This window comes from Hyla sarda, chromosome 7 (genome assembly GCF_029499605.1).
Source record: "Hyla sarda isolate aHylSar1 chromosome 7, aHylSar1.hap1, whole genome shotgun sequence".
Lineage (NCBI taxonomy): Eukaryota > Metazoa > Chordata > Amphibia > Anura > Hylidae > Hyla > Hyla sarda.
In genome coordinates, this window is record NC_079195.1 from 177066233 (window position 1) to 177089975 (window position 23743).

At 46.2% G+C, this 23743-nt stretch overlaps 1 protein-coding gene across 11 annotated transcripts in view; it reads left to right on the plus strand.

The window, feature by feature from the left end:
• The window catches only part of LOC130282764 (proto-oncogene tyrosine-protein kinase receptor Ret-like), a 597601-nt gene that overhangs the window by 348298 nt on the left and 225560 nt on the right, over positions 1 to 23743 (plus strand). Inside the window, exon 1 of one of the 11 annotated variants that reach the window (XM_056531419.1) lies at positions 21973 to 22081. The exons of the other annotated variants lie outside the window; for them this stretch is intronic. The gene's annotated coding sequence lies outside the window, so the exon portion shown is untranslated. Of the gene's footprint in view, positions 1 to 21972; positions 22082 to 23743 lie in introns of those variants that run through there. 11 annotated transcript variants of the gene reach the window in all.

The window sequence follows — 23743 nt, forward strand, 5'->3', positions numbered from 1 at the left end:
TAATTGCTCAGTGGGCGCAGTAGAGGGCTCAGAAGGGAAGGAGCGACAAATGGTTTTTGGGGGGCATGTCACCTTTAGGAAGCCCCTATGGTGCCAGGACAGCAAAAAAAAAAAAACCATGGCATACCATTTTGGAAACTAGACCCCTCAGGGAACGTAACAAGGGGTAAAGTGAACCTTAATACCCTACAGGTGTTTCCCGACTTTTGCATATGTAAAAAAAAAAATATTTTTTTTACCTAAAATGCTTGGTTTCCCAAAAATTTTACATTTTTAAAAAGGGTAATAGCAGAAAATACCCCCCAAAATTTGAAACCCAATTTCTCCCGATTCAGAAAACACCCCATATGGGGGTGAAAATTGCTCTGCTGGCGCACTACAGGTCTCAGAAGAGAAGGAGTCACATTTGGCTTTTTGAAAGCAAATTTTGCTCTGGGGGCATGCCGCATTTAGGAAGCCCCTATGGTGCCAGAACAGAAAAAAAAACCACATGGCATACCATTTTGGAAACTAGACCCCTCGGGGAACGTAACAAGGGGTAAAGTGAACCTTAATACCCTACAGGTGTTTCCCGACTTTTGCATATGTAAAAAAAAAAATATTTTTTTTACCTAAAATGCTTGGTTTCCCAAAAATTTTACATTTTTAAAAAGGGTAATAGCAGAAAATACCCCCCAAAATTTGAAACCCAATTTCTCCCGATTCAGAAAACACCCCATATGGGGGTGAAAATTGCTCTGCTGGCGCACTACAGGTCTCAGAAGAGAAGGAGTCACATTTGGCTTTTTGAAAGCAAATTTTGCTCTGGGGGCATGCCGCATTTAGGAAGCCCCTATGGTGCCAGAACAGAAAAAAAAAACACATGGCATACCATTTTGGAAACTAGACCCCTCGGGGAACGTAACAAGGGGTTAAGTGAACCTTTATACCCCAAAGGTGTTTCATGACTTTTGTATATGTAAAAAAATTTTTTTTTTTACCTAAAATGCTTATTTTCCCAAAAATTTTACATTTTTAAAAAGGGTAATAGCAGAAAATCCCCCCCAAAATTTGAAGCCCAATTTCTCCCGTGTACTGCAATACCCCATATGTGACCCTAAACTGTTGCCTTGAAATACGACAGGGCTCCAAAGTGAGAGCGCCATGCGCATTTGAGGCCTAAATTAGGGATTGCATAGGGGTGGACATAGGGGTATTCTACGCCAGTGATTCCCAAACAGGGGGCCTCCAGCTGTTGTAAAACTCCCAGCATGCCTAGACAGTCAGTGGCAATACTGGGAGTAGTTGTTTTGCAACAGCTGGAGGCTCCGTTCTGGAAACAGTGGCGTACCAGACGTTTTTCATTTTTATTGGGGAGGATGGCTGTGTAGGGGTATGTGTATATGTAGTGTTTTTTACTTTTTATTTTGTGTTAGTGTAGTGTTTTTAGGGTACAGTCGCACGGGCGGGGGTTCACAGAAAATTTGCCGCAGCTCAAACTTGCAGCCGGATACTTACTGTAATCCTCCGCCCATGTGAGTGTACCCTGTACGTTCACATTGGGGGGGGGGGGGGAAACATCCAGCTGTTGCAAAACTACAACTCCCAGCATGTACGGTCTATCAGTGGATGCTGAGAGTTGTAATTTTGCAACCGCTGGAGGCTCCGTTTTGGAAACAGTGACGTACCAGACGTTTTTCATTTTTATTGGGGAGGGGAGGGGGGCTGTGTAGGGGTATGTGTATATGTAGTGTTTTTTACTTTTTATTTTATTTTGTGTTAGTGTAGTGTAGTGTTTTTAGGGTACAGTCGCACGGGCGGGGGTTCACAGTAGTTTCTCGCTGGCAGTTTGAGCAGCGGCAGAGAATTTGCCGCAACTCAAACTTGCAGCCGGATACTTACTGTAATCCTCCGCCCATGTGAGTGTACCCTGTACGTTCACATGGGGGGGGGGGGAAATACCTCCAGCTGTTGCAAAACTAGAACTCCCAGCATGTACGGTCTATCAGTGCATGCTGGGAGTTGTAGTTTTGCAACAGCTGGAGACACACAGGTTGTGAAACACCGAGTTTGGTAACAAACTCAGTGTTTTGCAACCAGTGTGCCTTCAGCTGTTGCAAAAGCTACAACCCCCAGCATGTACGGACAGCGGAAGGGCATGCTGGGTCTTGTAGTTATGCAACAGCCGGAGGCATACTACATTGCCTGGGGATGCTGGGGATTGTAGTTATGCAACAGCTGGGGACACACTGGTTTGCTACTTAACTCAGTGTGCCTTCAGCTGTTGCAAAACTACAACTCTCAGCAGTCACCGACAGCCAACGGGCATGCTGGGAGTTGTAGTTATGCAACCACCAGATGCACCACTACAACTCCCAGCATGCACTTTAGCTGATTGTGCAAGCTGGGAGTTGTAGTTATACAACAGCTGAAGGTACACTTTTCCATAGAAAGAATGTGCCTCCAGCTGTTGCAAAACTACAAGTCCCAGCATGCCCATAAGTGCATGCTGGGAGTTGTGGTGGTCTGCCTCCTGCTGTTGCATAACTACAGCTCCCAGCATGCCCTTTTTGCATGCTGGGAGCTGTTGCTAAGCAACAGCAGGAGGCTGTCACTCACCTCCTGCTGCTGCTCCACGATGCCGCCGCACAGGTCAGTCCCTCGCCGCCGCCGTCGCTCCTGAGGCCCCGATCCCAACAGGGACGCCGGGGATCGGGGTCCCCAGCACCGGGGGTCATCTTCCCGCACCCGCTCACGTCCTCCGGAAGAGGGGCGGAGCGGGTTGCGGGAGTGACACCCGCAGCAGGCGCCCTGATTGGTCGGCCGGGAATCCGGCCGACGAATCAGGGCGATCGTGAGGTGGCACCAGTGCCACCTCACCCCTGCTGGCTCTGGCTGTTCGGGGCCGTCTCTGACGGCCCCGATCAGCCAGTAATTTCGGGTCATCGGGTCACTGGAGACCCGATTGACCCGGAATCCGCCGCAGATCGCTGGACTGAATTGTCCAGCGATCTGCGACAATCGCCGACATGGGGGGACATAATGACCCCCCTGGGCGATATGCCGGGATGCCTGCTGAACGATTTCAGCAGGCATCCGGCCCCGGCTCCCCTCCGGCTAGCGGCGGGGGCCGGAAATGCTCAGGGCGTATCCATACGCCCTCGGTCCTTAAGGACTTGGAAACGGGGGCGTATGGATACGCCATATGTCCTTAAGGGGTTAAAGGGGTACTCCGGTGGAAAACTTTTTTTTTTTTTTTTTTATCAACTGTTGCCAGAAAGTTAAACAGATTTGTAAATTACTTCTATTAAAAAATCTTAATCCTTCCAGTACTTATGTGCTGAATACTACAGAGGAAATTATTTTCTTTTTGGAACACAGAGCTCTCTGCTGACATCACGAGCACAGTGCTCTCTGCTGACACCTCTGTCCATTTTAGGAACTGTACAGAGTAGGAGAAAATCCCCATAGCAAACATATGCTGCTCTGGACAGTTCCTAAAATGGACAGAGATGTCAGAAGAGAGCACTGTGCTCGTGAGGTCAGCCGAGAGCTCTGCGTTCCAAAAAGAAAATAATTTCCTTTGTAGTATTCAGCAGCTAATAAGTACTTGAAGGATTAAGATTTTTTAATAGAAGTAATTTACAAATCTGTTTAACTTTCTGGCACCAGATGATTTAAAAAAAAAAAAAAAAAAAGTTTTCGACCGGAGTGCCCCTTTAAGCTCATCACTTCCTTGTCAGTCAAATTCAACTTTTTTTCTGCAGGTTAGATTTGCTGGCCAGCCTGAGAATGGAGCACGCAGCTGCTGCCTTATAACTCACGAACACAGTGGATCTCAGGACTGACATGCCTATAAGTTTTGACATGTCTGAGCCACAGGTCAATAGTTTTTCTTAATAGCAGTAACCCTATAAGGCAACATTCGCAATGAGACCATTCAGCTTTTATTTTTTTTTATTTTTTATTTTTATGCATCCAATGGTCCCAAAACTGGTCTGTGCACAACTCATCCCACCGGATCACAACCCGGTGCCGACTTGGTAATGGGGTCTATAGGGATCCACTAGTTTACTAGTGCATGCACAAATTTTTTTCTCCATTAAACTCCTGTTTTGACAGAATTACTGACACAGTTCCATATAGCGGAACTCAATGGCATCGTGAAAGAGTTCCGGCATCCTGCACCCTCCCGATGCTGACTTTAATCAAGGTGGAATAAAAGATATGTTTTTTATTGGAGATACCGTATTTTTCGCCGTATAAGACGCACTTTTTCTTCCCCAAAAAGTCGGTGCGTCTTATACGGCGAATACACCCCTATCGCGGCGGTCCCTGCGGCCATCAACGGCCGGGACCCGCGGCTAATACAGGACATCACTGATCGCGGTGATGCCCTGTATTAACCCTTCAGACGCGGCGATCAAAGCTGACCGCCGCGTCTGAAGGGAAAGTGACACTAACCTGGCTGTTCAGTCGGGCTGTTCGGGACCGCCACGATTTCACCACGGCGGTCCCGAACAGCCCGACTGAATAGCTGGGTTAGTGCTTACAGGACACCGGGAAGGACCTTACCTGCCTCCTCGGTGTCTTCTCCATTCAGGGATCCCCTGTATGGCCGGCGCTCTCCTTCCTCGTCATCACGTCGTCGCGTACGTGCGTCGGCATGCGTAACGACGTGATGGCGGCGACGGAGAGCGAGGATACCCGGCCGGCAGCAGAGACGTTCCGGAGCAACGGCGACAGTGATGGAGCGACATCCAGGGAAGCGGTGACGGGTCTAGAGCGGCGGGGACATGTGAGTATTACCTCCTATGCAGTGGTCTTCAATCTGCGGACCTCCACATGTTGCAAAACTACAACTCCCAGCATGCCCGAACAGCCAACGGCTGTCCGGGCATGCTGGGAGTTGTAGTTTTGCAACATCTGGAGGTCTGCAGGTTGAAGACCACAATTGGGTTCAAAATCTTAATTTTTTTAGATTTTGCACCTATAAATATGGTGCGTCTTATACGCCGGTGCGTCCTATAGGACGAAAAATACGGTATGTGAGTGCCGTGATCCTTTCTATCTTATATAGTGGATGCATTGTGAAAGAGGCCTAAAGTCCCATCCTATGCACCCCCTTAAATATGTGAACCCCAGAATCAATTAAAAAATAAAAGGCAGCACTATCATCACATGGTCAGAGACAGGTGTACACTTACTTCGCAGTCAGGGAAAAATGGACATTATCACTTATACGCACCAGTATTACCATCATACAGTAATTGCATAGTGGTCATATACCTGGTATACAACGGTGCACTACACAGTATTATCACTCTGCAGACAATAAAAGAGAATATAGCATTGATCTGATGCAGAAGGCAGAATACAGTATGTAAATATCCTAGAGCAGTGGTCTTCAACCTGTGGACCTGCAAATGTTGCAAAACTACAACTCCCAGCATGCCCAGACAGCTGTTGGCTGTCCGAGCATGCTGGGAGTTGTAGTTTTGCAACATCTGGAGGTCTGCAGGTTGAAGACCAGTGTCCTAGAGGATATGTCATGTCGAACATCTCCAAAATGGGTCGGAGTACAACTGACACCTCCAGGTCCCGACGGATCCCATTGACTTGAATGGGGTCTATCGGAGTTCCGGTAATATATCGGAGTTTAGCTGAGAAAAAAATGGTCATTTTCAGATTTGATCTGAAGTTTTAGACTGCACCATTTTTGTTTTGATGGAACTTTTTTTTAAAGCTTTTATTGTGACCACAAATTATCATTTCTGGTATTTTTATCACACTGTTCACTGTGTGGGATAATAAACATATTTTAATACCAAATTAAAAAATATTAAACATGTAGTTTTTTCTTCTTTTTTTTTTTTTTATGGGAAAAAGGGAGGTGAGGAGACCTCCAGCGGCCATTAGAGCTCATCAGACCATAATGATTGCACAGCTGAAGTCTGACCAGTCCACCTGAATGTGCTGGGACTTGGTATTTTTACTATAGATGCCGTATTTGGTATTGATCACAGCATCTATAGGGTGATCATTAAAATCTGCAATTATTGTGAGTCCCAGGCTTCTGATAGCAGCTGAAGCTCACCTGCTAAGTAGCAAGTGCAACTCCTGCACTCACTACATAGCCACACTGTAAATGGATGACGCTGTGTGGAAAGTTACTTGCTGCAGCGCTGTACATTTACTGCATGTTACTTAAGGGGTTAAACCAACAAATTAAGACCCCTAAATTTAGACTAGACCCTCCAATATGTTATTCAGACTTCGGCCCAGAGGCTGACATGGCTGATAACAGGGAGCAATAAACATTTACCCATCCTACACTCAGCCATTGTAGGATGCATAACGGGAGCAATAAGTATGTACCTACCCCCAGTGCTTCTATTGCTGTCACAGCCCCAGGTTTACTCAGATGAATCTGCCCAGTAGTATTATGCATTTTTGAAGCTCTGTTGTGACCTGTATAAGGGCTGATTATCACAAGTCAGAGGTCATGTCACTGGGGTGATAGGGGCTGAAATGACCCCCAGGGTTAGGAATCACCTGTATAGATACTGTGGGCTGAATTTCATAACTTGCCCTGGTTGGTCACATCAGCCTCTATACTTGTCCCTACTCCAGCCTGGGGCAGCTAATGAGAGCTGGGATGGCTCCTAGGAAGACATAGGGAACTTCATCATACAGAGATTACTTCCCGCGCAGAGCAGCCTAGGGTCAGGGGGCGGAGCTACCACATGTAATGGGCGGGGCTACAAAAGGCCAGGGACGGAGTTACGAGCACTCCCAAGGGCTGAGGAAGATAGGATGCCGGCTATACATCTCAGCTGAGTGCGGTTCAGCCGAGCATTGCCGCACAGAAAGATGTCCTCCTGGCTCCTGCACAGACTATAGTAAGATAATGCAATATATTACTGTGTGTGAGCAGGAGACTGTGCGTGCGGCTCTATAGTGGCTGCTAGAGATGAGCGAATCGAATCTGACGAACCCGAATTCGTTACGAATTTCAGGAAAAATTTGATTCTGATCGAATACGAACTTCGCCGCGATTCGATCGCACAAATCGCTTTATTAATCTCTATTTTCCTGCGTTCTAGGCTGTTTTAGACCTAAGATGGCAGCTCCACATGTCAGTACATAGGGCAAGGCACCATGGGAGGGCGGGAAGCTGGCGCGGGAATCAAGGTAGGCGGGCTGACCCTGAATCACATGTCAGATGCAGCCTATCAGTGTTCACTGACCCCTGTGATGTCACAGCCCTATATAATCGGCGGCCATCTTCCCTCTGGTCATTTATTCTATGCACAAGATAGGGAAAGGAAGTGACTGCACGTCTGTGTGCTGATCGCATACAACAGCGTTCTACAGCATCCGACCGCTACGAGTAGCGGTGACATCAGAATTAGGGAAAGACACAGGGCACAGTGTTTCTGTTGTTCTGACCGAGAACGATTCGAGCAATACCTCGTATTCTTGATACTCAATATAGCAGGCATAGAGGTGCTGCATAGCAGTCACCTGCGTCATAGATCTCACAGCTGTTTTACCTGTATGGAGCATCTAATCTCCTCTTTTTTCAGCCCAATTGAGTTTTTTCTGTTGCTCCACAAATCTGATTCTCACAATTGTGTGACAGAGTGCAATTTAGGGTTTTTTCTGTGGTGCTGCCCAGTTGGGTCCTGCTGCTGTTCAGAAATAAGTCATATTAGTGTGGACTTTAGTGCCTTTTTACCATTTTTCACCTGTTAATCTGTCTCTGTGCTAAATTCAGTGCTAAACCTCACGTTATACACCTGCTGGTGTATGAAAAAAAAATGTTTCTGTGTATAAATACGCTTAACAGTGTGCTCATCATTGCAAAGGGCCTACATACAACAAAGTAGTGTACTATTTACTACCTATTATTCTGTCTCTGTGCTAAATTCAGTGCTATTGCACACATTAGTATACACCTGCTGGTGTATTAAACAAAAAAAAGAGTTTTTTCTGCGTAGAAATACGCATACCAGTGCGCTCATCATTGCAAAGGGCATACATACAACAAAGGAGTGTACTATTTAGTAACTGTTATTCTGTCTAGGGCCTATATACTTTGAAAGGACAGCTGTAAGTAATCGCCTGCTGCTGTTCTAGACAAATACCATTTAAAGAGTAGTGTGGCGTATTGTAATACCCTCAGAAATGCACTAAGTATGTCAGGCAGGGAAGTGCCAGGACGTGCACAGAGGAGTGGCAGAGGCCTACATACGTTAGGCAGAGTTGGCAGCAGACTTGGGGCAAGTGGCAGCAGGAGTCGCAGCAATAGGCCTGAGCTCCCGTTAACACCCAGCGGTCGTGTCGTCGACCCATCTCTCCTCGTCAATTGGTTTGCACACTCATCCCCATCATCACAAGCGACATGTGACAACCCCAGTCAAGAGTCGGTGGATTCCTCAGACACAACCCTCCCCGTAATCCCATTGCCTTTGTCCTATGCTGTTCCCTCTCCCAAAGAAGTATCTCATGCTTTGGGTTCAGCTCCACTATTTAGTGAGGACGATGTAATAGAGGACAGTCAGCATCTAATGGGCAGCCAAGAATGTGAGGAGACATGCGTCGCTTGCTCCGCAAGGCGGCCAAGTAGTGATGCAGAGAGTGACGTGGGAGGCGGTGTGGCAATTGTTCAGGGTCCTGAAGCAGACACTGTTGTGGAACCTGAGGAGGACATCAGTGACGTGCACACATCTTTTGATGATGATGAAGCCGATCGCAATTGGGAGCCGGGTGCAGAAGCCGGGGCTTCATCATCAGCAGGAGAAGAGATTTGCTCTTTGTCTATGAGGCAGCAAGGCGGTAGCACGGTTGGCAATCAGTGTGGTGGTGGCAGTAGTGGAAATTCAGGAGCCAAACGTGCCAGGGGGAGACCACATGCTTCGCGGCAAGCTACCATTATGGGAGGTAGTGGAACAGGGGTTCCTGGAGACGGCGCCAATAGCAGTCAAATAGTGCTGACTGCGGGTGGGAAAATCAGCTACTCTGCGTCATAAAGAATCCGGAGGACCTTAGCGTAGCCACATGCAAAATCTGTCGGCAGAAAGTGAAGCATGGCCAGGGTCCCAATCTCGGCATCACGACCCTGCATCAACACATGATTCGCCACCATAAAGCGGCCTGGGATAACCGTGGCTCCGATGTAGTGGTCCAGCCTGCCGCATCACCCAGTGGCCATCCACTCCCTCCGTCATCCAGCCAAGGCTCCACCACCTCAGCCGAAGGGAGCATTGTGTCAAACCCTCCTTCTGGCGCTCCTGCTTCTTCCGCTTTTAGTCAGCCATTCCGCCAACAATCAATAGGCAAAGCCATGTCCAAGAGAAAACAGTATGCGCCCACTCATCCAATGGCGCAGAAGTTGAATGTGCTCCTGTCCAAGTTGCTGGTGTTGCAGTCCCTCCCTTTCCAACTGGTGGACTCTGCAGCTTTCAGGGAATTGATGGCTTGTGCCGAGCCCAGGTGGAGAGTCCCAAGCCGTCATTTCTTTGCGAAGAAGGCAGTACCAGCCCTGCATAAGTTTGTACAAGAGAAGGTGTGCCAGTCCTTGAGCCTGTTGGTGTGTTCAAAAGTGCACGGCAGTGCCGACGTGTGGAGCTGTAACTTCGGTCAGGGACAATACATGTCTTTTACGGCCCACTGGGTAAATGTTGTTCCTGCTCAGCCACAACAGCAACTTGGACAGGTCACACCGCTTCCTCCTCCACGCTCTCGCTCCCAGGCAGTTGGTCCTTTTACAGTGTGCGCCTCCTCCTCCCCGTGTCCTCGGCCTCCACTGTACGTCCAAATCTCGGTGGCCCTTCATCGTACCATGTGTATAGGGCACAGCGGTGTCAAGCCGTCCTTCACATGGTTTGCCTTGGCGAACGGAGTCACACAGGGGAGGAACTGCTAAAGTTCATTCGTGAAGAAATCCGAGTATGGCTTACTCCACGAAATCTGGAAATGGGAACCATGGTGACCGACAATGGGAAGAACATCGTGGCCGCGCTGCGACAAGGAAGTGTGAACCATTCGCCCTGCATGGCACACGTGTTGAATCTGGTTGTCAAGAAGTTCATCAAGTCTTTACCCCATTTGCAAGACATCCTGACAATGGCAAGGAAACTGTGCATGCACTTCAGCCACTCGTACACCGCCAAGCACACATTGCTTGAGCTGCAGCGTCAGAACGGTATCCCACAACATAGTCTCATTTGTGACGTTGCCTCACGTTGGAATTCCACCCTCCATATGTTGGACAGACTATACGAACAAAGAAAAGCTATCACCGATTTTTTGATGATCCAAGCAGATAGGAGTACTTACCCTGTGTAACTTCAATGTGAACGAGTGGCAGCTCATACGTGACACCTGCCGTTTGCTGAGGCCCTTTGAGGAAGCCACATTTTTTGTTAGTCGCTCGAATTACGCCATGAACGACGTAATTCCACTTCTACATTTACACCAAAAAATGATTGAAAACATGGCTGATCACGGCAATGGAGACGTTGCGCCTACATCAGAAGGCTACATGAGTCCTGTGGGGGATGAACTGGAGGAGGAGGAGGATGATGAGGGGCAGAGCGGGGCACAGTTTACGGTGGATGAGATGGCCGGTGTTTCTAGGTATTGGACAGGAGAGGAGGAGCAGGAGCAGCCAGAGGAGCTGGAGGGTTATTACGAGGGAGGCGAAACAGAGGACCCAGACACACCATTGCAGTATGCAGTGGAGATGGAGGCAGGTAGTCCCAGTGAGTCACTGTCACAAATGGCACGATGCATGCTGAGTTGCTTGCGTAGTGACCCCCGAATTGTCAAAATTCGTCAGCGCGATGACTTCTGGATCTCCACCTTATTAGACCCTCGCTACCAGCCCAGAATGGGGGCCTTTTTTACATCCACTGAGAGGGAGGACAAACTGACCTACTACAGAGAGCTTCTACATAGTCGGTTGGCCGATGCCTATCGGCCACATGGTCCATCCACTCGCAGGTCTGACTCGGGGGGCCCTCTGCGCTAACCTTCCACTGCCACGGCTGCTGGGGAGGGGAGGGGTGGCAGGAGCAGTACCGGCTCAATCAGCAGCAGCCTGAGTCTACAGTCGCTGATAAATAACTTCCTTCAGCCGCATAGTGAAGCTACTCATCAGCAGCAGGTGGACATGGAGCAGAACCTGAACCAGCAGGTGGTGGCATACCTTGACATGACCGTGCCGACAACCGTTGAAGATCCACTGGACTTCTGGGCAGCCAAACTCGATTTATGGCTGCAACCAGTGGAGTTTGCCCTGGAAAAGCTGTCCTGCCCGGCCAGTAGTGTGCCATCAGTGCGGGTGTTTAGTGCGGCCGGGGACATAGTCACCCCAAGGCCAGTGGCGTTGCGACCCGGGTGCGGGGGGTGCGGAGCGCACCGGGTGACACCAGCCTGGAGGGGTGACACCACGGCCGGCAGCACCCCCCCACATCTGCACACCGTCACTCAACTCAGCCGGTATTTGTAGCATCCCCAAACAGAAGAGGCTTCTTCCATGACCTGCAGGCTGTCGCACTCCAGTTTCAGCCCCCGACACTAAATCCTATCCCCCAGCCCCAGGAAGCTGCCTCTTTAAGACCTGCAATGCTCTCTGGGAACAGAAGTGCCGTGCGCACGTCTGCTCCCTCCCCCGACGTGTCCCTGCCTCATGTGCTCCGCGTCTGCATGGGTGATAAATTCCTCCCCAACCCCCGGACATTCCTGGACCTGGAGCCGCCCGGGGAGAGGAGAAAGTGAAGACAAGAGACTGGTGAGCTGGTGAGACCTCTCTGCAAAACTGTTTATTTAATGCAGTGTTTCCCAACCAGGGTGCCTCCAGCTGTTGCAAAACTATTACTCCCAGCATGCCCAGACAGCCTTTGGCTGTCAGGGCATGCTGGGAGTTGTAGTTTTGCAACAGCTGGAAGCACCCTGGTTGGGAAACACTGATTTAATATTTTAATGTAACAGGGAGAAAGGGGGTGCCATTGCCAGGAGGATGATCCTCCTTATGTATGATGGGGGTGCTACTGATGAATGATGGGGGTGCTGCACCCCCATTATCTATCAGCAGGATCATCCTCCTATGAGTAGCACCCCCATCATCCATCAGCAGGATCATCCTCCTGTGAGTAGCACCCCCATCATCCATCAGCAGGATCATCCTCCTGTGAGTAGCACCCCCATCATCCATCAGCAGGATCATCTTCCTGGATGATGATGGGGGGGGGTGCCTCTGGCAGGAGGATGATCCTCCTTATGTATGAGGAGGGTGCTACTGATGAATTATGGGGGTGTTGCACCCCCATCATCCATCAGCAGATCATCCTCCGGGATGATGGGGGTGCTACTGGCAGGAGGATGCTCCTGCAGATGTAGCACCCCCATCATCCTGGCCGTAGCACCCTCATAATCCATTGTGAAGATCATCCTTCTGCCAGTAGCACCCCCACCATCCTGGATGATGGGGGTGCCACTGGCAGGAGGATGATCCTCCTTATGTATGATGAGGGTGCATAAGGAAAGACTATAGAGAAGTCACCTGTAGTCACTGATATCATTATGTCCCATCAGAGTTGTAGTCACTTGTAAGTTCTAACTACAACTCCCAGCCAGGGCCGGTGCAAGGATTTCTGCCTACACAAGCGAAGCTCCATTTCGGGAATCTCGGTGGGCCGCAGCAATAAAACCAGAGAGGGTGGAGTGGTAGCAGTGACCTCTGCTGTGTGGCGGCGGGGCGCACAGGTGGGGGTCTTAGTATAAAAAAAAGTCTTCATTTTTCCGCCCCCATCAGCTGCGAGTCCATGCGCCCTCAAGCGGAAGCATGGTTTGCCTTATCACAGCACCGGGCCTGCTCCCAGCATAACCTCACCACTGCTTAGGTCATACTGGGAGCTGTAGTTTTAATTGGTGAAACCTTTTTTAGCGCTTTCCCATTCTTTGGCAATTGGTATATTTGATTATTATACTGGAATTTTTCACAATGCTCTACATCAGTGGCGCCTGTCACAACAGGCTAAAAACTTACTGGGGGGGGGGTGTAGGTATGGGGGTGACACCATTTTATATCGCACCGGGTGACACCAACCTTAGCAACGCCACTGCCCAAGGCGAACTCGTCTGTCCACTAAAAATGTGGAGAGACTGACGTTTGTCAAGATGAATCAGGGATGGATCAGCCAGGATTTCCAGCCACCAATGACAGATGGGTCTGAGTAGATTGACCATGCTCCTACAACAAAATTTTCTCTATTATGGTTGGTTATGAAACCCTCTGGGGCAGACCTGGGCATTGTACGGCCCGCTTGCCACATACGGCCCTTTGATTGGCTCTGACCGGCCCGCGCTGACTGGGGGACAACTATGCTGCCTAATCTGGGGGACAACTATGCTCCTAATCTGAGGGACAACTATGCTCCTAATCTGGGGGATACCTATGCTGCCTAATCTGGGGGACAAGTATGCTCCTAATCTGGGGGACATCTATGCTGCCTAATCTGGGGGACAACTATGCTCCTAATCTGGGGGACAACTATGCTCCTAATCTGGGGGACATCTATGCTGCCTAATCTGGGGGACATCTATGCTGCCTAATCTGGGGGACATCTATGCTGCCTAATCTGGGGGACATCTATGCTGCCTAATCTGGGGGACAACTATGCTCCTAATCTGAGGTACATCTATGCTGCCTAATCTGGGGACAATTATGCTCCTAATCTGGGGGACATCTATGCTGCCTAATCTGGTGGACATCTATGCTGCCTAATCTGGGGGGACAACTATGCTCCTAATCTGGGGGACAACTATGCTCCTAATCTGGGGGACATCTGTGCCGCCTAATCTGGGGGACATCTATGCCGCCTAATCTGGGGGACAATTATGCTCCTAATCTGGGGGACATCTGTGCCGCCTAATCTGGGGGACATCTATGCTGCCTAATCTGGGGGACATCTATGCTGCCTAATCTGGGGGACATCTATGCTGCCTAATCTGGGGGACAAGTATGCTCCTAATCTGGGGGACAACTATGCTCCTAATCTGGGAGACATCTAGGCTGCCTAATCTGGGGGACAAGTATGCTCCTAATCTGGGGGACATCTATGCTGCCTAATCTGGGGGACATCTATGCTGCCTAATCTGGGGGACATCAATGCTGCCTAATCTGGGGGACAACTATGCTCCTAATCTGGGGGACATCTATGCTGCCTAATCTGAGGGACAATTATGCTCCTAATCTGGGGGACATCTATGCTGCCTAATCTGGGGGACATCTATGCTCCTAATCTGGGGGACAACTATGCTCCTAATATGGGGGAAACTGATGCTTCTGGCCTTGGGCCTATAATTTTTTGAAGTTTAGCAGTAGCTAAATACATGCTTAATGCAAATGTAAACATTGATCTTTAAATGTAAGGGGTTATGAAACCCTCTTGGGTACTGCGAATGACTGCTCCAGACTCATTCTGTGTCTTTCACAAACTACTTGCCTCACTGGTGCCTCAGGCCTTGGGCCTATACTTTTTTGAAGTTTAGCAGTAGCTAAATACATGCTTAATGCAAATTTCAACAATGATCATTAAATTCTCGGCGCTCTGCCAGGGCCTTCTCCTACCCCGCCTGGGCCGATCCGAGAACCTCACTAACCAATCCAATCGGTTGTAGCGACGGGCGGTGTGTACAAAGGGCAGGGACTTAATCAACGCAAGCTTATGACCCTCACTTACTGGTAATTCCTCGTTTTAAGGGTAAATAATTGCAATCCCAGATCCCTATCACGAACTGGTTTCAGTGTGTAACACACATCTGTCCTTGAAAAAAAGAGAAAGAGAAAAAAATGCTAATCCGTTCAGTGGAGCGCTAGTGCGGCCCAGGACATCTGAGGCCATAACACACCTGTTATTGCTCGATCTCGCAATTGATCGGGCAAGGTAAGGGGTTATTAACGCCTATTGGGTACTGCTGAGGCCTACTCCTGACTGTTCCTGGTGCAATGTATGGGGTAATTAAACACTCTTGGGTAGTGTTATTGTTAAATTTACTGATAATTTCATCAGTATTAAGATTGAATTTTGCAGAATGCTAACCGTTACACAACGGAACGCTTGGTGCGTGTGATTTTTTTATGAAAATTTAAAAAAAAAATACAGAGAGGGATTAACTCTGCTTAATCATTTGTGGCGAAAAAAATCCTTTGGTGATCTGATCTTTTTGAGACAGATGCGCTTACACACATATGTAATAATTGTTTTTAACCAAATTTCAAACATTGTGTGGTTTATTATTTTTGAGAAGAAAGTCTTTGGGTGGTCCACCATCCTGCATTATAGAGTCTTCTGAACTGTTGTATATGCGCTTGTTTTTACACAAAGGTATTTCGTCAGATAATTTAAAAAAAAAATGCTGTTTTTTGGGGTGGATTGTGAAGCCCGGGTGACGGCTGTGTACTCGTACATCAGTCAACTCCAGTCTGTGTCCGTTAGGCAATATATGGGTTACTGAAGCAGCAGAGGTGGTGCCTTGGTCTTTGAATTTCAAATTTTTTATTTTTTTTATTTTTTATTGTGTGGTTCATTATTTTTGAGAAGAAAGTCTTTGGGTGGTCCACCGTCCTGCCTTATAGAGCCTTCTTAAATGTTGGATATGTACTTGTTCTTACACAAAGGTATACATTTTTTTTTTTTATTATACAATTTTGTTGATTTTGGGGCGGATTGTGAAGCCTTGTGTGTACTGGTGCATCAGCCAACTCCAGGCTGTGTCCTTCAGGGAATAAATGGCTTCCTGATGCCGCAGAGGTGGGGCCTGGGTCTGGGAATTTAAAATTTTTGGATAGCGGGTGCTACCTATGAGAAATCTTTGTCAAACATTTCTCATATTGTGTTGTTTTTTGGGGGGGATTGTGAAGCCCTGGTGTGTAGTGTACTCGTGCAACAGCCAACTCCACGCTGTGCCATTCAGCCACTATATGGTGTCCTCATGCTGCCAATACCTCCACGCTGTGCCATTCACCCACTATATGGTGTCCTCATGCTGCCAACACCTCCACGCTGTGCCATTCAGCCACTATATGATGTCCTCATGCTGTCAACACCTCCACGCTGTGCCATTCAGCCACTATATGGTGTCCTCATGCTGCCAACACCTCCACGCTGTGCCATTCACTCACTATATGTTGTCCTCATGCTGCAAACACCTCCACTCTGTGTCATTCTGCTACTATATGGTGTCCTCATGCTGCCAACACCTCCACGCTGTGCCATTCAGCCACTATATGGTGTCCTTATGCTGCCAACACCTCCACGCTGTGCCATTCACCCACTATATGGTGTCCTTATGCTGCCAACACCTCCACGCTATGTCATTCAGTCACTATATGGTCTCCTGACACTGATGCCACCACCAGGCTCTGTCATTGTGCTGCTGTGCGGCAGTGATTCTAAGAGCGATGCCGGTAATCTGCATTCTATTCTGAATAACAATATTTTTTCACTACCCCAGCACACTCCATATGCGTTTTAGGACACAGCAAAGTGTTCTATACCCCTATAGAGGCTGTATGTAGGCTAGAAATAGCCTTTTTTAATATCGATTCGCCGCGAACAAATTCGGATCGAAACAAACTTTTTCAGAAAATTCGGCGAATCGGCCGAATCAAATTTTTGAAAAGTTTGATCATCTCTAGTGGCTGCCTGACGTTGTCAGCATAACAACAGACAGCTTTCACTGTTCACACATTAGGTGTGCGTGACAGGCCGGCCTACAAGGCTAGCAGCCTACCGGGAATCCTCCCGGTGTCCCGGTAGGCCAGTTCGGCCCTGGTGATGAGAATCTCTGAACATCACTGTAGAAAAAGTTGGCACTATTTAAAAGCATTATTTTAATTGTATTTGAAAACAAAATGAAAAAAAAGTGTTTATGTCTAGGTTTAAACCAAGAACCCCAGCAGTGAAAGTAAACAGTGCTAGGTAGAGCCCCCATAGATGTCTCCCTGTAAGTAGAGCCCCCCCCCCCCCCCCCACATGGTTGTCCTATTACCAACATAAAAAAATTAAAAGCACCTTTTTCTTGCCAGGCATGTAGCTGGACAGCATGGCCGCTCTTCTACCCTCACTCCGGCTCACGTTGATGTCAGAGGAAGCGTTTGGCGGCTTAAGCAGCTAGAGGACACAAGTGTGATTAACAGGGTGAGGAGCCAATGGCAACTGCCCAGTGGACACCCCCCCCCCCCCCCCAAATCTTCCACTGACTTGTAGTAAGCTGACCACTGGAACCCTGATATAACATCAACAGGAAGTTCTTTATGTAAATAAACAAGCACACATCAGAATAGAGGGAAGAGGGGGGGGGGGGGGGTTACAAATAATGGTCTATTCCAATAATAATAAAATAGTAATTAAAAAAAGGCCGGACAACCCATTGAAATCCACATCATAGGTACTGTACATAAAGTGGGTTGGTCAAACTTGTCTGCATCCTAAGTTTAGTTAAATGCTATCATTCTAATGCTATCAAGTAATACATGTGGACAATTATGTGAATGAGGTCTACTTATGAAGGCCTCCTCCCAGTCCAAGATTATGTATTATGCATTGGGAGTCATTTTAATTAGCCTTTTGTATTTTGTTCAATAGATTTGTCACGTTGCATACTCTGTATCTGATGGAACAAGTCTACAGGCCATTTTAGTAGAATGGGATTCTGGTTGTTGAGTTGTATTTAAAATCAATAAAAATGCCTACAGAGGAAACAATCTGAAATGTTTTAGTACTTGCTATGCAAGTTACAGGACGCTGGACGATACAGTGACTAGTACCAGAGACCCCATAATAAATAACACACAGTATATAGATAAAAGCTCAACAGAATAAACAACTGTAGAACTATGCAATGTATTATGTATAGGTTATATCATCTGTTGTGTTTGAGGTGAATGGTGCAATGATGTGGAGGTACAAGTTCATTTTAAGCACTTTTGTACAGCTCTGATGTGTGTTCCATCCTTTTCTCCCATCATAGTATAATTGCCCTGGTTATGCTTTGTACACAACATTTAGATTTTGTATCTTGAGCTATGACTGTATATATACATACTGTACTACAACGCCTTCTTGGTATTTTTTACTTTTTATATTTTAAATGTATCTTTTTCTTTGTTCTGCATGTGCCAACAATATAAAGGGTACACTAAAATATAGGTTTTTTTTTCCCAATCCTAACATCCTAAACTGGTAAAAGGGTGTTAAAGGAGTACTTTGGTGCAGTAAAACTTATACCCTATGCAAATGATAAGGGATAGGTGTTAGATTGCGGGGGGCTCAACCACTGGGACACTCCCTGCCGCAATCTCCTGCATTGCACCCCGGCTCTCCCCAGGAAGGGAGCATGTCAACCCCTTGCACAAAGCGACGGCCGACACCCCCCCGCAGATATTTCTATATATCTCAGCTTTCAGCTATCTCCCCCTCTCCCATAGAGGTACATGGAGTGGACATGCTTCATGTGGGGTTGACACGCACCCTTCCTGGGGAGAGCCAGGCCACAGATCCCAGGGGTCCCAGCTGTCAGACTCCCCCGCGATCAGACACTTATCCCCTATCCTTTGGATTGGCTGACTTCAGTGTAATGAGGGGCTGTCCTGACACCCCTTTGAATGTGGATTTTTAGACACCAGTAACTTAGTACAGATGAGAAAATGAAATTTGACCTGAGCAACAAAGACACTGACTCACTGTTGAGAGATGAGACCTGCATGTCCTAATGTCATTAGTATGGTCCTTATACAGTCTCCATCAGTACTGTGCATAGGATAATTCCTTACTTCTTTATTAGTTAAAAGGTTCCCTAATGTAATTTTCCATATCCTGAAGATTGATGAAAACTAGTGAATGGACTGTGTACATTGTGAAGATATTTCTTCCTCTTTAAATAATACTCTTCCCTGTATCCTCCTGGCATACTAATGGTTTGTCCTTCCCTGGGCTCAGCCACAGAGACAGATGAGGACGCTGCACATGTGATGGTCATAAAGGGGTCAGACCCACTTTAGGCTTAACCACTTTACCTCTTAAGAATGCAGTTATGTTTTAGATTTTTTGCTTAAATTTTTTTTCTACCTTGTCTTGTAGGAGCCATAACTTCTTTTTAAATCTATCCATCAAAAGTGCTGTATGAGGACTCATTTTTTCCTAGACAGAATAAACATTTTAATAGCCCTTTTTATTTTATTTTATCATGTCAGGTATAACAAAGCTTAAAATAAGAATATTAACTTTAAAATGTAAATAGCAGGAGAAACAATCGGTGTTGTATCCCCCAAAAAACGTGGATTCTTAGCACTGTCCTCTTAGACCAGTTGGTTCAGGAATAGGGTTTATTAGCGCAACATAAATTTCGAACCCGACCCGAGTTCTTCGTCAGGCAACCAATACATTTCATTGTAAATGCAGCAAAATTTAAAACACAATTTTAGTTTCCTTCTGGGTCAACACATTACATAACTCACAAAATTATCTCAATAAAATTATAAAAAATAAAATAAAAAAATGAAATTAAAAAAATTAAATTATAAAAAATTCAATAAAAAAATTCAGTTAAAAAAATAAAGTAAAAAAAAAAACTTAAAGGGGTTATCCAGGAAAAAACTTTTTTTTATATATCAACTGACTCCAGAAAGTTAAGCAGATTTGTAAATTACTTCTATTAAAAAATCTTAATCCTTTCAGTACTTATGAGCTTCTGAAGTTTAGGTTATTCTTTTCTGTCTAAGTAATCTCTGATGACACGTGTCTCGGGAACCGCCCAGTTTAGAAGAGGTTTGCTATGGGAATTTGCTTCTAAACTGGGTGTTTCCCGAGACACGTGTCATCAGAGAGCACTTAGACAGAAAAGAACAACCTTAACTTCAGAAGCTCATAAGTACTGAAAGGATTAAGATTTTTTAATAGAAGTAATTTACAAATCTGTTTAACTTTCTGGAACCAGTTGATATATAAAAAAAAGTTTTTTCCTGGAATACCCCTTTAAATATAACAAAAAAAGGGGGGAGAGGGGAGGGAGAGAGCAAAATTGGATATAGACAGATTAATGTCATATAGAATGTTAGTATTTAATTTAAAATCAGTGTTTAAAATATGATTTATCTGCACGTTTGATGCGCATGCGTGCAGATAATTCAGTGGTTTTACATTGGTAATGTCCCTCGCTCATGTGCACTTGTTCCGATGATGTTAATACTGCTAACACAATTTTCACACATTCGTGCAGTTAACTTTGAAGATTTTGATGCTCCAGGGGTCTTGATACTGCTGTTAACTTGCGATTATTGATTTCAGTGATGATAACGCTGCGGCTTGTGCTTTAGAGGTACCAGATCCATTTCCTTTTATACAGAATAATGAAGATTATATAATGGTTTCTGTAATTTCATTTAACCCTCTTGGTGTGATAGTGGACAGTTTATATATCCAAAAAGCCTCCCTCTTTTTCAAGGTTTCAAAGCGATTGGAAATATCTTCTTTTATTTGTTCAATGGGTATAATCCTGACTGGATTTATTGTTAGCGGATGACTGGTGGAACAATGTCGGGATAAACCATGTAACTGAAACTTTAAAATGTAGGTCAGTACAATTACACTTTTTACCCAATTTATCAAATTTTTTGCTATTTTTTACTACTTTAAAAGAAGGAAAAACTTTCAAAAATAGCTTTGAATCCTATTTTTCACCCTATAGGGCCTAGTTATTTTTGGATACCATTAAAGGGGTATCTATATATATATGATTTTATCAACTAAATGCAATAACAATTTGAATAACCTATATGTTATGGGATACATTCCTCATATAGTTGTGTGCATGTGATATGTAGTTGTGTGGGTGTTTAGGTTATAGTATCATGTTTCTGCCAATTTACTGGATGTGACAATGAGTAGGATTATTGTAGTGTTATCAAATGTCATGACGTCACTGTTTTAAATTATTTAAGTATAAAGAGCCATATACCGTATTTTTCGTCCTATAGGACGCACCGGCGTATAAGACGCACTCAATTTATAGGTGCAAAATCTAAAAAAATAAAGATTTTTAACCCAATAGTGGTCTTCAACCTGCGGACCTCCAGATGTTGCAAAACTACAACTCCCAGCATGCCCGGACAGCCGTTGGCTGTCCGGGCATGCTGGGAGTTGTAGTTTTGCAACATCTGGAGGTCCGCAGATTGAAGACCACTGCATAGGAGGTAATACTCACGTGTCCCCGCCGCTCCGGACCCGTCACCGCTGCCCTGGATGTCGCTCCATCGCCGTCGCCATGTCCCCGTCGCTCCAGAACGTCTCTGCTGCCGGCCGGGTACCCTTGCTCTACGTCGCCGCCATCACGTCGTTACGCACGCCGACGCACGTACGCGACGACGTGATGACGAGGAAGGAGAGCGCCGGCCATACAGGGGATCCCTGAACGGAGAAGACACCGAGGAGGCAGGTAAGGTCCCTCCCGGTGTCCTGTAAGCACTAACCCGGCTATTCAGTCGGGCTGTTCGGGACCGCCGCGGTGAAATCACGGCAGTCCCGAACAGCCCGACTGAACAGCCGGGTTAGTGTCACTTTCCCTTCAGACGCGGCGGTCAGCTTTGATCGCCGCATCTGAAGGGTTAATACAGGGCATCACCGCTATCGGTGATGTCCTGTATTAGCCGCGGGTCCCGGCCGTTGATGGCCGCAGGGACCGCCGCGATAGGGGTGCATTCGCTGTATAAGACGCACCGACTTTTCCCCCCCAGTTTTGGGGAAGAAAAAGCGCCTTATACGGCGAAAAATACGGTAATATACATTAATGTATTAACAAAGTATATCCTAAAATCTTCAGCCCCTGTTTTCTTCCTGTTTGGCTGTTATATCAGGTTATAAGAAATATGTTTTCCATGCTGAGCAGAGCCCTGAGAACATGATGAGCACAAGGCTGTCCAGACCTCTGTTCTCTGACATCTCTGCTGCCAGGCACAGCCAGGAACTTTTCTGACCATCCGTCCCTCTTCTTGAATAACCTCACAGCTACAGCCTGGCATGTGTCAGCAAGCGTAAGTCTTCGTTCCCAATTTCTCACCTCAAAAAGTGACATAGAGGCCAGAGGGCTAAACACACTGAGTGACAAGACACGGCTTGGGAAACATAGCTATACAGCTTTTTTTTTATTTTATTCTGCATTGTATTTTTATACTGATTCTCTTCTTGCCACACTGAAGCGAACAAAAAGTGACACACTTTATTTTATATATAATTTCTTTACAGTGGCTGCGATCTCTGTCTAGCTGCACTGGACAGCCCATTAGACTTATAATAGAGCCCATCTAGTGTAGCTGGATGGAGATCTTGGCCTTTTGGGGAGTGAAGTTCACTACTGCGCACCTCTCCTGGCGATATCTAGAGATAGGTCAAAGGCTGAAAGCTCAGACCGTAAATGATCATAACTTTCAACATGTCTGCCTCACATGATAACGTTTTTTTTACGGGTTGGGTTACATATGCTGCATTTTGCTGTGTATTTGCTGCTGCGTATATTCTACCCGTTGACGTCAACAGGTAGCAAATTCCGCTTCAAAAAATGTGCAGCAAAATACAAGGCAAAATACTGCACTTGTGACCCTACATTAAAGGACATAGAACTTTAAAGCATTTTTTAGGGTCTGTCGCAATTATTATGCTGCTAATGTGGTAGGTCATGATGCTATTAGGACCTTAATACCTATGGTCACCAAAATTCAAAGCAATGTGACCTGATGAATTGCCAAAAATATAAACCATGCAATTTATGTCTCTGGGTGTGACTATTTACCTAGAACATGACCCTCTTCCTATTGAAAAAACTAAAGTTGGATTCAAAATGGCCAACTGCAAAATGGCCGCCATGGTCACCACCCATCTTGAAAAGTTTCCCCCTCACATATACTAATGTGCCACAAACAGGAAGTTAATATCACCAACCATTCCCATTTTATTAAGGTGTATCCATATAAATGGCTCACCCTGTAGAACACTTTGCCTTGACGTAACATGCATAGGGAGTTTGCTGGGGTAGTGAAATAATACTGTTATTCAGTATGACATGCAGGCACAATGACAAAGTCTGGATGTGGCAACAGGGTCGAGAGACCATATGGCGTCACAATTGAAGAGATTAAAGATATTTTTTAAATGTCAATTGAAGATTTTGAAGAGATTAACAAGTTGAAAGGGTTATTCCAGGAATTTTTTTTATTTGACTATGCTACGGGGGCTGTAAAGTTAGTGTAGTTCATAATATAGTGTCTGTACCTGTGTGTGACGGTTTTCTCACAATTCTTATGTGATTTTTACCCCAATATTTATTTTTAATACCATACAAAATGACCGCTGTCTCAGATTTTTCCCAGGTTGCAATGTGGCCGAGACCTGACTCGCTAGTCAGCTGATGACAGGGAGCCTGTCTGCTTCGATGGGTGGAGCGATCACTTGGTGGGAGAGAGATCAATCTGCAACTAATGCAACAGCTGTAGGCACCCTGATTAAAAACAATGCGTATTTTGAATGGATGCAGCTCATTTATGTTTCAATGGGTGTGGTGGCTGATGTGTGGGAGGGAGGAAAATGGAATTGTGGGATTTGTAGTAAAAAAAAAAAAAGAAAAGTCAAACAGGAAATACCAGTTCACAAAAAGCTAGCCACAGTATTATGGTAATCTCACGACATAGCCATTTAGCCCC